Below are 12,451 nucleotides of genomic sequence, written 5' to 3'. Positions count from 1 at the left end.
AGAGCGGTAGACTCGTAATCCGGTGAACCGGGTTTGATTCCCTGCTCCTCCCCATGCAGCTGCTGGGTGCCCTTGGGCTAGTCACACTTCTCTGAAGTCTCTCAGCCTCACTCACCTCACAGAGTGTTTGTTGTGGGGGAGGAGGGGAAAGGAGAATGTGAGCCGCTTTGAGACTCCTTAGGGTAGTGATAAAGCGGGATATCAAATCCAAGCTCTTCTTCTTCTTTTTTTCTCTCTTCTTCTTCTTCTTCTTCTTCTTCTTCTTCTTCTTCGTCTTCGTCTTCGTCTTCTTATTTGTTTTCTCCCTGCATTCCACTGCAGCTTCAGAAGGGGCAGTGTGGATGAGAGAAAAGCAGCCACAGTGCTGCGCCAGGAGTCATAGCTCCGTCGGCAGGCCAGAGCGGAATGGCAGAGCGCACCCCTTGCAAACAGGAGGTCCTGGCTTTGAACCTGTGCATCTTCAGTTGCTTGAAAGGCTCTTGGGCACCAGGGCTGCGGAAGACCTCTGCCCCAAGGCCTGGGCGAGATGTTGCCGCTTAGAATTGCCAATACTGGATGAGCCTGTAGAGACACAGTTGGTAGTAGACATCTTTGTCTGCTTGCAAAAATTCTGCCGGTGGGCATGGAGAGGGAAAGCTAAAACTCTGCAGGGTAACTTGCTTAGAAAGTAGATCTGGGGCCAGAGGTTTGTCTCTCCCCCTCCAAAGCTAGTAAAAACCTATTGTCCCCATGGCATCCTGTCCCCCTTTCCTTTCATACCCATTGCCCTTCCCTCCTACAGAGTTGGAACCAGCCATTTTTAAAAAGGGGGTTGGCATTCCAGGTTCATTATTATTATTATTATTATTATTATTATTATTATTATTATTTTACAGCATCCAATTCAAATATGCAAAATGAAGTATGTGACTATCCCAGTTTCAGTTTATTGGGTTTACAAACAGTGAACATGAAATATCATCAAACATCACTGGAGAGCCAGTGTGGTGTAGTGGTTAAGAGCGGTAGTCTCATAATCTGGTGAACCGGGTTCGCTTCCCCGCTCCTCCACCTGCAGCTGCTGGGTGACCTTGGGCCAGTCACACTTCTCTGAAGTCTCTCAGCCCCACTCACCTCACAGAGTGTTTGTTGTGGGGGAGGAAGGGAAAGGAGGATGTTAGCCGCTTTGAGACTCCTTCAGGTAGTGATAAAGCGGGATATCAAATCCAAGAAAGAGTCAATCAGTAGCTCTAAACTACTTTATTTTACAGTCTATATACAAAGAATCCATCAGCATATCTGTGCTCTCTCAGCAGCAGTACAGAACAGCATCAGACACAGAAGTGAAACTAAAACGTCCAACAGTATTGAGACTTCTTGTCTCATGCTCTCAGACACTCACATGATATAAACAACATAGTGCTACATACTGGAGCCGCACAGGTGGATAAAAATCCTAACAAATGTATTGGGAGTGGGGAGAGGAAGACAGACAATATGCGTTCATGCAAATTGTGCCCTTTGAAAGGAGAATATAACAAAAGCCACAAGCAGTCAGAAATTGTTAAAAATTCAGGCGATTTTTGACGTGGAAGTAATATGAATTTGAGCCATTCCACTTGCAGAAGTGGGGGGTGTTTTGGAGCACACAATTCCAAACTCCCTGGCAGTGGGTTGGGCTGGCCTCCCTAGCTTACACGGGACAAGAGGGCCCTAGTCATTTTAATACATTTAACACTGAAAGCCGTTATAAAGGTTCAGCATACTTTGAGAAAACCTGGTGTCTTTTACTTTCCTTCATTTTCATAGCTGTGAATGAGTTTTATTTCACACATTTCATTTGTAATAATAATAATAATAATAATAATAATAATAATAATAATAGGAAAATCGGAGGGTACTATTTCTTTTTAATTTATAAATTTCAAATGTTTACAAATTTAATACAAAATACATACTTTCCCATTAATATTCATTTACCACTTGGCTTCGCCTCCACCCCTCCATGGTTTTCCCATAATTTCTCATGTTGCTGCATATTTTGATTATTCTGTGTCCTGTCCTTTCTGTTTATTCCCTAGTACATTGTATTTACTGCTGTTTTTCATTCAAATCCTACTTGCCTTTTTACGTGTTTGCAACAACTCTTCAAATATTCTACGAAAGGTTTCCAGACCCCCTTATAGATGGCTTCTTCTTGATCCCTGATTTTCATAGTTACATTTGCCGGGTCAGCATATTCACTCAATTTATATGGAAGGGACTATTTCAATAAGCTCTAGAGATGGAGGGTAGCCCTGAACAAGTCCATAATTTCACAGTGTGTGAGGCTGATGGCCATCAGCGATTGGAAGCATGGTGTTTGTGAGGTTTATGCATTGCCAGCCATAGCCAATTGCTCAACTGGATGCACCTGACCTTGGCTGCTAGAATGGTGACACATAGCTGGGCAGCGCCTCTTGTCTCAGGCAGGCTTGCAACCATCCTCTTCCTTCAGAAGTCTCATTGTTTAGGGGAGCTGGCATTCGCTTTTCTGACAAACTGCCAGCTGTGATTGCATGCCTGTTCAGCCGCTGAAGCACAGGAGTATCCAGACCCATCCCGTGACCTTCATGGATGGGTGAAACCACTCCTCAATTTTGTTGCTTAGCAGATTCATTTAACTGAGAATCGAACAAGTGGGGTTGGGTGAGCCGGTCCAGTGGTAGAACATCTGCTTTGCATGCAAAAGGTCTCAGGATTGACCCCTGACATCTCCCAGGTGTTGTTGTTGTTGTTTAGTCGTTTAGTCGTGTCCGACTCTTCGTGACCCCATGGACCAGAGAACGCCAGGCACCTCTGTCCTCCACTGCCTCCCGCAGTTTGCTCAAACTCATGCTGGTAACCTCGAAAACACTATCCAACCATCCATCTCCCAGGTAGGACCGAGAAAAGAGTGCCTAAACCCCTTGAGAGCCACTGGAAACTTTGGTTTCCAGTTGTTTCCCATCATTTCTGACCACTGGTCCTGCTAGCTGGGGATGATGGGCGTTGTAGTCCAAAAACAGCTGGAGACCCAAATTTGGGAAACCCAGATGTAGACAATACATGACTCTGTATAAGGCAGCTCCATGCATTAATATGAGTTGCCATGCTTTTGTTTCTTGAGTTCCTATGCATTGCTTTGGTGCTGTTGTTGTTGTTGTTGGTTAGTCGTTTAGTCGTGTCCGACTCTTCGTGACCCCATGGACCAGAGCACGCCAGGCACTCCTGTCTTCCACTGCCTCCCGCAGTTTGGTCAAACTCATGCTGGTAGCTTCGAGAACATTGTCCAACCATCCCATCCTCTGTCGTCCCCTTCTCCTTGTGCCCTCCATCTTTCCCAATATCAGGGTCTTTTCCAGGGAGTCTTCTCTTCTCATGAGGTGGCCAAAGTATTGGAGCCTGAGCTTCAGGATCTGTCCTTCCAGTGAGGACTGAGGGCTGATTTCCTTAAGAATGGATAGGTTTGATTTTCTTGCAGTCCATGGGACTCTCAAGAGTCTCCTCCAGCACCATAATTCAAAAGCATCAATTCTTCGGCGATCAGCCTTCTTTATGGTATTGCTTTGGTACTTCCCTTTAAATATTCTCTCTCTCTCAAAAGTCGCAAAAAGGTACATCTCAAGAGCCGAGGTGCTGGTCTGCACAAAACAAAAGGGACGGACTGGAATGTTAGAGCCGTGGAGTTTACCACTTCAGTCTGCAGGTGGGGGAATTGCATTCTCCAATGCTCTCTGCCTCTTTAACCCCAGACTCCTTGCAGGGAGTAGACTTACACAACAAGGAGAAAGGCTCAGCGCAACATTCTGATGTGCTGATTTAGTGCATGCAGAGAACTTTTCAAGTGCAAACAAAGAAACAAACAAACAAACAAACAAACCTCCCCCTGCTGTGAAGTGGCACAGACTCTGAATCCCACTGCTTCGATTTTTAAAATAATGTAAATTTTAAAAAACCTAGTGTGGCATAAAGCACTGCCCGTGCTCTTCTTTTGTATAGCTTTTTGACCTTCATGGAAAGAAAAATGCATTTTTGCCACCCTCTTTTATTTATTTATTTTGAGTTTTCGCCCTCCAGTTTTATGGATCCGGGCAGGCGGTAGGGTTTCCCCTTCCCAGTCCCCTGTTTCCATCATTCCTGTATGAGCACTGTGAGGTAGACACTCAACTTCAGAGCAGGAGAGTTGATGACGCAACGAGAGAGCTGCCATTTCTGTAATCCTCTTGATTTCAGTGGGGAAGTGTTATGTAATGTACCGATTGCTAATTTGGCCAAGACCAGATCCTATGCATGTTGGTTCAGAAGCAAGTCCCAATGGGTTTGATGGGGCTTAAACTCTCAGATAAATGTGGAGAGGATTGCAACTTTAGAGTGTTCATGGCTGGCTGGGATGGGAAGGTTATTTGGTTTGCCCATCCATCCATCCATCCTTCCGTCCTCGGCTGATGCTGCTGTTGGTTTTAACCCCTTTTTAATTTCAGCTGTTTTGAACAACCATGGCTTTCATAGCCACAGAATTTGGGAGAAAGGGCCTTCGTGCAGTCTTGTTCTTTGCCCCAGTTTGTCTTCTGGTGTTCAGCTTTCCAAGAGGCATGAGTGGTCTGTTAAAATTGATCCCTGGTGGGGAGGAAGAGAATTTATATTTCAGGAGGTCCATACTACAGTGGATTCCATTCAGGAAAAGAGAGAGGAGACTGCATGAAACCAAACCTGAGAGCCCACTTGAATGGTAGAGATGAGCCAGAGACTGGTTTGTTTTTGTCTTGGAACTCTGTATTTTCAATTTGGAACAGCACATCTCTGTTCTGAAATATATGGTTTGTGAAGGGCACTGTTCTGAGAATAGCAGATCTTTTGCACAGGCCCACCTGATGCTCTGAGCATCTTCTGTCTGGATGAATAAGGGTGGTGGTGGGAGAAATAAGTGGTTTTCTTAATGGCCAGTAAATTGATTGATATTTGCTGCTACTAATCTGTGTATTTTTCTATTTATTTGGTCATAGTGACCACTGACGAGCTAAAATATATTTAAGCCTTTATCCTGTATGTTTCATTTAATGTTTGTGTCATTAACCTTGAAGGCATCCATATCATTCCTCTCTTTTTTTAAAAAAAGTTCTCATCTTACTATGTATTTATTTTGTTGACATGTGCTTTTCCTCCCTGCTCTCCTCCCCCAATATGCGTGTTAGATGCAAAAATGAACTTTTCACACAGTAGAACCTCAGACGATATGAATCTCCAGAAATTGGAAAGGATTTGTCAAGCAAACATTCCCTGCTAATAGCAATCAGTCATTCAGGGTAGGAGTGATGTGGGTGCCCATGACTGAGGACCACTCATGATATCAGAACTTGTGATTTCATCCTCATGGGAAATGGCGGGGCAGAGTTGTTTTGACATTGCTGATTTCCCGATGTGTGTATGCATGCATATATCTGCCCATTCTCTCTTACAGCTCTTGACCATCTCACGTTGATCTCTTATTCAATATTACTTTTTCAGGCTTCCTTCATCTTGCCTCTGCAAAATAGAAAATAGTGTGGATTGGTATTCACATAGATCTTCCGTTTCATTGCTAGGGTGGGCAAGTGCTATTGTGATGTTGGCTTTCTGATATCTGCAGTTAACAAACTGGGGACCAGTTGCAAAAATGCATGACCCCTCCTTGTATCTCCTCCGACTCTCCTCCAGTTGTGACAACAAACTGCTTAACTGCTGTGAAGAGAGGTGGGGAGTTTGCTGGAACTCTTGAGAAACGAGTACAGAGAAAGGCTTGAACCCGGTCTCTTTAAATGCAGTTAACAAGGCCAACGTTGCATCTACAGTGGACCACAGATGCATCCTTGGAATCAATCTCAGGACCTGTCTCCATAACTGACCACACCTATCAAGGATGCTTTATCAAATGTATGAATGAATTGGGGGTGGGGCGAGGAGGAAGGAAATCTCTATGCCTTGTGCTTTGTGGGAAATAGTCCTGGTTGAGGTAAAACGCTATTCCATGTGGTCAGTTTGGGCAATTAATTGGAGGACCTCCTCGTAAGGAAGGAGCGTGTGAATTGTGGGGTGTCTCCAATGGGGACAAGGTTGAGAAGTATTAGCATCTGTGGTTGCTGCCAGCCTTTGTTTGTATCATTGAGGGTCTGCTGCATTTGCCCTGTGGGTTTCTATGTCCGATTAATGGCTTCTGAGTCTTAAAATTGTGGTTCTGTGATGCACTGTACAATGTGAGCACAACAAAGCCATGTTATGCCACTTACAAGGCCATTATGCAGTGTCTGTAGAATTTGCACAGCGTTATAATAAAAGGTGTACCATTTTGGATTGTAAGGGACGTTAATTGCCATGTTGTGTTGAAACCTGCCAAAAGTCACATGAATGGGCTTGCATCTCATCCTTGCTGCACTGTTCTATTACTCATCAGAAGAGCCTCATGTTCCTTTTACTGCTTAGGGGGCTTGTTCACACATGCTTTCATCTTGCTGGTTCTCAGCTGCATGTGTGGACTGTGTCCACTGAAAAGTATCGTGTTCAAGATGGCATCTGGGTTATGGAAGTTCAACATGCCAGTATTATTCTCTGGTGCCTCAGTCACGCTGCTGAAATCAACAAACAGAGCACGTGCCCTCTGAGGTTCCTCCAAATTCCCTGATGTGCTTGCCTAACAAAAACTCCTCTGGAGGGAAATGTGGGTTGTTCGGGGTTGTGAGATTTTGACTGATGCTTTGCTTACCTTAATGTAAACAAGGCACAGTCCATTTAAGCAAAACTGTAAAAGTTGTGCTACCCATACTAAGCTGGTCCCAGTCAATAGCCTAACCAACTAGGTTGTTTGGAGAGAAATTTTAACAAATTTTCTTCCTCAGAAAATTAAAAAACTTGTTACCTCTTCTGTTATGTACATGCAGAAAACAGTTCTGCCACATATCTGGCACCTGGTCCATGGCATTAATCTTCTTATCATTTGAGAGGAAGACAAGGTAGATATAGAAGTCTGTTCACATATTATTCTAAACCAGAAAAGCAACACAACATTCTCCTTCTTGCCCTGTCTCCTCCCTCATGACTGGGAAGAGGAGTTTGGAAGCTTTTGCTTTTGGTTAACCATGGTTGGTTATGCCGCCTGGAGCAACAAACCTTGGCTAATACTGGTCAATTTGTTGTTATGCTATGCTTTTAGTGCTTTTATACTGTGAACCATCCTGTGATCTTTGGATGAAGGGCGGTACATCAATTTAATAACGCATAACGGATCATTTCAAAAGAGTCAATGTCAAACTGGTTTATGAAGCTGGCTTAGTGAAACTAAACCATAGGTAGTGTCAGCCACATAGTAGAGTCCAGAAGATGCCCCAAACTAAAAGTGATAGCAAAAGCTTCTGGCTGCTCAGGAGGAGAGGGAGATTGTGTGAAGTCAAGGCTTGTTGTAGTTTATGCATGTCACACTAAACCATGGTTTAGCATGACATGCAAATGGGCCACTGTGTGTGTGTGTGTGTATGCAACCACTTCGTAAACCATGGTTATTAACACTCTTGATCTTGCTGTGCCTATTTGTTGTCCTCATCAGCAGCTGATTTTTGGGAGTGGTCCATTACCATGTGTTTGGTTTTTGCTTCCCATTTCTCCAAAGGCTGTATCTCTTTTGCCCACCTCCCCATCATTACTGACTCTTAATGACCTTGTGAACAGGGTAATTAAAATACAGTGCCCCACCACCACCATTTCCCCCTTTCACCATGGTGGAGAGAATTGATTCCTGTTATGGTATAAATACACTGTGAGAATAAAAACAATATAAGTGCTGCTTAGCAATAAATGTAGGACATGTCTTATGATGGTTTTGCCCAGGCAAAGCAGATTGCTTGTCATACATGTTGGAACTACTGTATATGTTATTTTGCTGCTGCTTCTTTTTTAATTAAAACAAAAAAACTTTGTCTTGCTGTTCAGAATATTGTTGTCACGGCCTTGTTAAAATGCCTTTTCTTTTTGCATCCATGCTGACATGTCCGTCTCCATGCACAAGGACACTTTGGAAGGGAAGGGAGGTTTTCTAGTCACTGAGATGGAAAAAAAAACCACCTTCCACCTGCAAAAATTAGTCCAATCCCTTGCAATGCAGAAATCTTTTGCCCAGAGTGGGGCTTGAACCCACGACACTCTGAGATTAAAAGTTTCATGCTGTACCGGCTGAGCTATCCCACAGTGTATTCCAAGAGTGAAGGCCGGGCTCATGAGAGACCTGCTCTTGCTCATTGTTGAAAATCTGCAGCAAGAAGGGGGGGAAACTGCGATACTTTAAGAAGTGTCATAATACAGAGGGCCTTCCTAAGTTAGGAAACTAGTATTTGAGTGGTCTCCTAGTCAGTGGTGGATGGACCCCATTGGGATTGGTGGGGCAGAAAGCAACAGTAGACTGCCTGAACAAATGACAGAGATCCACAGCCAATGACTGGCCAAGCCAAATAATTAAGCTTTTATCCCCATGCTCCACCCTGTTCAGCCCTAGAAGGGCAAAACAGAGACTAAGGAGAAGGAATTTGACAGCCAGGGTCACCTGCTGAACTGGTAGTAAGAAGGCAGGCGGTGGGGGCAGACTGAGAGCCCCTTTGCCTAATAGATCAGCCTCCGCTGCTCCTATAAATCAAAACTCAATGAAAGTCGCTGTGATTCTCACTCGCATCCTGTGGAAGTCAAATCTGAATAAAATATCTAGGACTACAGTTCCCATCATTCCTGACCACTAGTCTGCTAGCTAGGGGTGATGGGAGTTGTAGTCCAAAAAGAATAAATGGATTGAGACCCAAGTTTGGGAAACCCTGATGTAGGACTTGGGTCTTGTAACAAACAGCACATAAAGCAACTAATTTGTGTCTGGGATGTGCCGCTTCAGATTGCAGAATGGCGATCACATGACTAATTATTCCTCCAGATTCCTTTTGCAGTCATACCTCGGGTTATGAATGCTGCAGGTTGTGCGTTTTCGGGTTGCGGACTGCGCTGAACCTGGAACTACCGGAACAGGTTATTTCTGGGTTTCGGCGCTTGTGCATGCGCAAAAACACTAAAGTACGTCGCGCGTGTGCGCAGATGTGGTGCTTCAGGTTGCGAATGCTGCGGGTTGCGAATGTGCCTCCCGCACAGATCACGTTCGCAACCCGAGGTGTGACTGAAATAGGATTTCCCCTAAAAAGAAAACTGAATTTGGGAAAGCAGTCATTCTTTCTTTCTGAGATACTAGTTTCCTGTGTGCATTTTTTAACAAATCCTGCACTCTTAGGTGGTATTGCCTAGAGGTGTGGGGAACCTTTGGCCCTGTAGATCAGTGTTTCCCAAACTTGGGTCTCCAGCTGTGTTTGGAGTACAATTCCCACCATTTCTGACCACTGGTCCTGCTAGCTAGGGATGATGGGAGGAGTTGTAGTCCAAAAACAGCTCAAGACCCAAGTTTGGGAAACATTGCTCTAGAACAGTGTTTCCCAACCCTGGGTCTCCAGCTGCTTTTGGACTACAGTTCCCATTATTCCTGACCACTGGTCTTGCTAGCTAGGGATGATGGGAGGAGTTGTAGTCCAAAAACAGCTCGAGACCCAAGTTTGGGAAACATTGCTCTAGAATGCTGCTGAACTGCATCTCTCATCAGCCCCAGCAAAGCACAACCAATAGCCAGGGTTGATGGGAATTGTAGTTCAGCAACATCTGAAAGGCCAAAAGTTCCCCACACCTGGTCTGGAGCCAGGTGGATTACTACATAACCTTTTTGTGAGAAGAAAGATTTCAGAAGGCATAATCCCCTCAGAAATGTTAAAACTCTGTCTAGTGTTCTTTTTTGTGGCCTCCAGAGCCTTGCAGCAGATTAATCTTTCAGGAGATAGCACTTCTCCTAATTAAGAGCATCGTCATTGTCAGAACAGGATGCTGGCCTAGAAGGGCCTTTGGCCTGATCCAGCAGGACTCTTCTTACGTTTATCAGGAATAGGCCTGGTTGATTGCAATGTGTGAATGGGGCCGGCTCTACCATTAGGCAGTGTGAGGCAACAAATGCTGGGAGACAGGGAACCACAGGGAGATGTTGAAGGACAGAGTGCTGTGTGCCCTTCAATCTGCCCTGTGCCCTCAAGAGTTAGCCTGCTTCCCTCAGGTGGGGTGGAGGATACTGCCTCACCACAAGTGTTAAACTGAAGATTCAATTGCCAGCCTGGTCAGCTTTTGTATATGGAAAGGGAGGAAGGACCATCTTGTCTTTAGCCTCAGGCAGCAAAATGTCTTGGGCCGGCCACTGGGTAGAATTCTTTTTACTTTGAACAACCATAGAAATGGCTTTGGGTTTTTTTTTTGTATTCCTGAAAGGAATTGTATTGTGTGCAACTGTATTGTGTGCAAATCCTGAGGGAAATGTCTTCCAGCTGGAGACAACTTGTCTAGTCAGTCTTGGAATCTGGAAACTTTCTCCTTTCCTTCATTTTAAAAAATTGCACTGATTTCTGCAGTCGGATAACTTTCTGTGTTATAAAATAAACCATCTTCTGCTCGCTGTTTCATGGCTTTGTTTTGCTGTCTCTGGTAATCCTTCATGCTGCTTTGCTATTTCAGTGGGTTTGCAGTCTTATTATTTATTTTCCTATTTATTTATTTAAAAGGCGCCTGTAGCACTTTTCAGAGAAGACCGCCTCTCAAAGAAAGCAGCTTACAATCAAGTAAAATATTTAACAATAAAACATTTAAAACACTTCAAATATCCAAGTATATCTAAAAAAACCCCCCAAACCTGCATCTTAATTAACCTGCCAAGTCATTGCAAAGAAATTAGTATTTAAAGTCTGTTTAAGAGAGACCAGAGATGGGGGTTGCCTCCTTATCACTTGGAACTGCATTCCATAATGGGGTGTACCTGCCAGCCTAATAATTTTTCCTACTAAGAGGGAAACATTTTCAGAGAACTGTAGTCGGAAGGGACTCCCAAGGGAATGCAGGAATCATAGTTAAATAATCCCTGACAGATGGCTATCCAAACTCTGTTTAAGAACCCCAATGAAGGCACGTCCACCACCTTCTGAGGCAAACCATTCCACTGTCAAGCAGCTCTTGCCATCAGAAAATGCTTCCTAATGTTTATAGTATCTCCTTTCTTGTAATTTGAATCCATTGGTTTGGGTCCAACCTTCTGGAGCAGCAGAAAACAAGCTCACGCCATCTTACACATGACAAGTCTTTTCCATATTCACTTGTGCATTGAAGAAAATGTTCAAGTCTGCTAACGGCTGGTAATACTCTGCAGGGAGCGGGTGGCGCTGTGGACTAAACCACTGAGCCTCTTGGGCTTGCTGATCGGAAGGTCGCCGGTTCGAATCCATGCGATGGGGTGAGCTCCTGTTGCTCTGTACCAGCTTCTACCAACCTAGCAGTTTGCAAGCATGCCGGTGCAAGTAGATAAATAGGGACCACTGCAGCAGGAAGGTAAACAGCGTTTCTGTGTGCTCTGGCTTCCGTCACAGTGTCCTGTTGTGCCAGAAGCAGTTTAGTCATGCCGGCCACATGACTCGGAAAGCTGTCTGTGGACAAACACCAGCTCCCTCGGCCTGAAGCGAGGTGAGCATCTCTGGTTTTTCCCATTCTGTTGTTTTCCTCTATTTCTTTGCATTGCTCGTTTAAGAAGGCCCTCTTGTCTCTCCTTGCTATCTTTTGGAAATCTGCATTCAATTTCCTGTATCTTTCACTATCTCCCTCGCATTTTCTTGCCTTCTCTCCCCCGCTATTTGTAAGGCCTCGTTGGACAGCCACTTTGCTTTCTTGCATTTCCTTTTCATTGGGATGGATTTCGTTGCTGCCTCCTGTATGATGTTACGAGCCTCCATCCATAGTTCTTCAGGCACTCTGTCCACCAAATCTAAATCCTTAAACCTGTTCCTCACTTCCACTGTGTATTCATAAGGGATTTGATTTAGATTGTGTCTTACTGGCCCAGTGGTTTTCCCTACTTTCTTCAGTTTAAGCTGGAATTTTGCTATAAGAAGCTGATGATCTGAGCCACAGTCAAAACAAAAAAAATCCTTCCAGTAGCACCTTAAAGACCAACTAAGTTAGTTCTTGGTATGAGCTTTCGTGTGCATGCACACTTCTTCAGATACACTGAAACAGAAGTCACCAGACCCTTCTATATAGTGAGAAGGTGGGGAGGAGTATTACTCAGAAGGGTGGTGGGAATGGGTGATTGGCAGATAGCTGTGATGAGCCTGTTGACGACTCTTAACAACTGCAATAGGTCTTACAGGAAAAAGCAAGGGGTGAGAAGGTGAAAAATGGCTTTGTCATGTATAATGAGATAAAAATCCAATGTCTTTGTTCAGACCAGGTCTCTCCATGGTTTTAAGTTTGGTAATAAGTTGCAATTCAGCAGCTTCTCTTTCCAACACGGCAGACCAACATGGCTACCTATCTGTATCTG

At 44.3% G+C, this 12,451-nt stretch overlaps 1 long non-coding RNA gene across 2 annotated transcripts; it reads left to right on the top strand.

The window, feature by feature from the left end:
* Positions 1–273: 273 nt before the first annotated feature.
* On the top strand, positions 274–10,543 carry LOC310845101. 2 transcript variants are annotated; one of them, XR_014564455.1, is made up of 4 exons: positions 274–2,740; positions 2,898–3,822; positions 3,857–9,423; positions 9,589–10,543. It is a non-coding gene; the product is annotated as an uncharacterized lncRNA (long non-coding RNA). The 2 variants fall into 2 exon arrangements; XR_014564456.1 differs by having other exon boundaries at positions 2,898–9,423.
* Positions 10,544–12,451: the final 1,908 nt, after the last annotated feature.

Source organism: Podarcis gaigeae (genome assembly GCF_964106915.1).
Source record: "Podarcis gaigeae genome assembly, chromosome: 5".
In the NCBI taxonomy this organism is placed as follows: Eukaryota; Metazoa; Chordata; class Lepidosauria; order Squamata; family Lacertidae; genus Podarcis; species Podarcis gaigeae.
The sequence above is the reverse complement of the archived record's forward strand: the minus strand, read 5'-3'. Positions and strand labels throughout refer to the sequence as shown.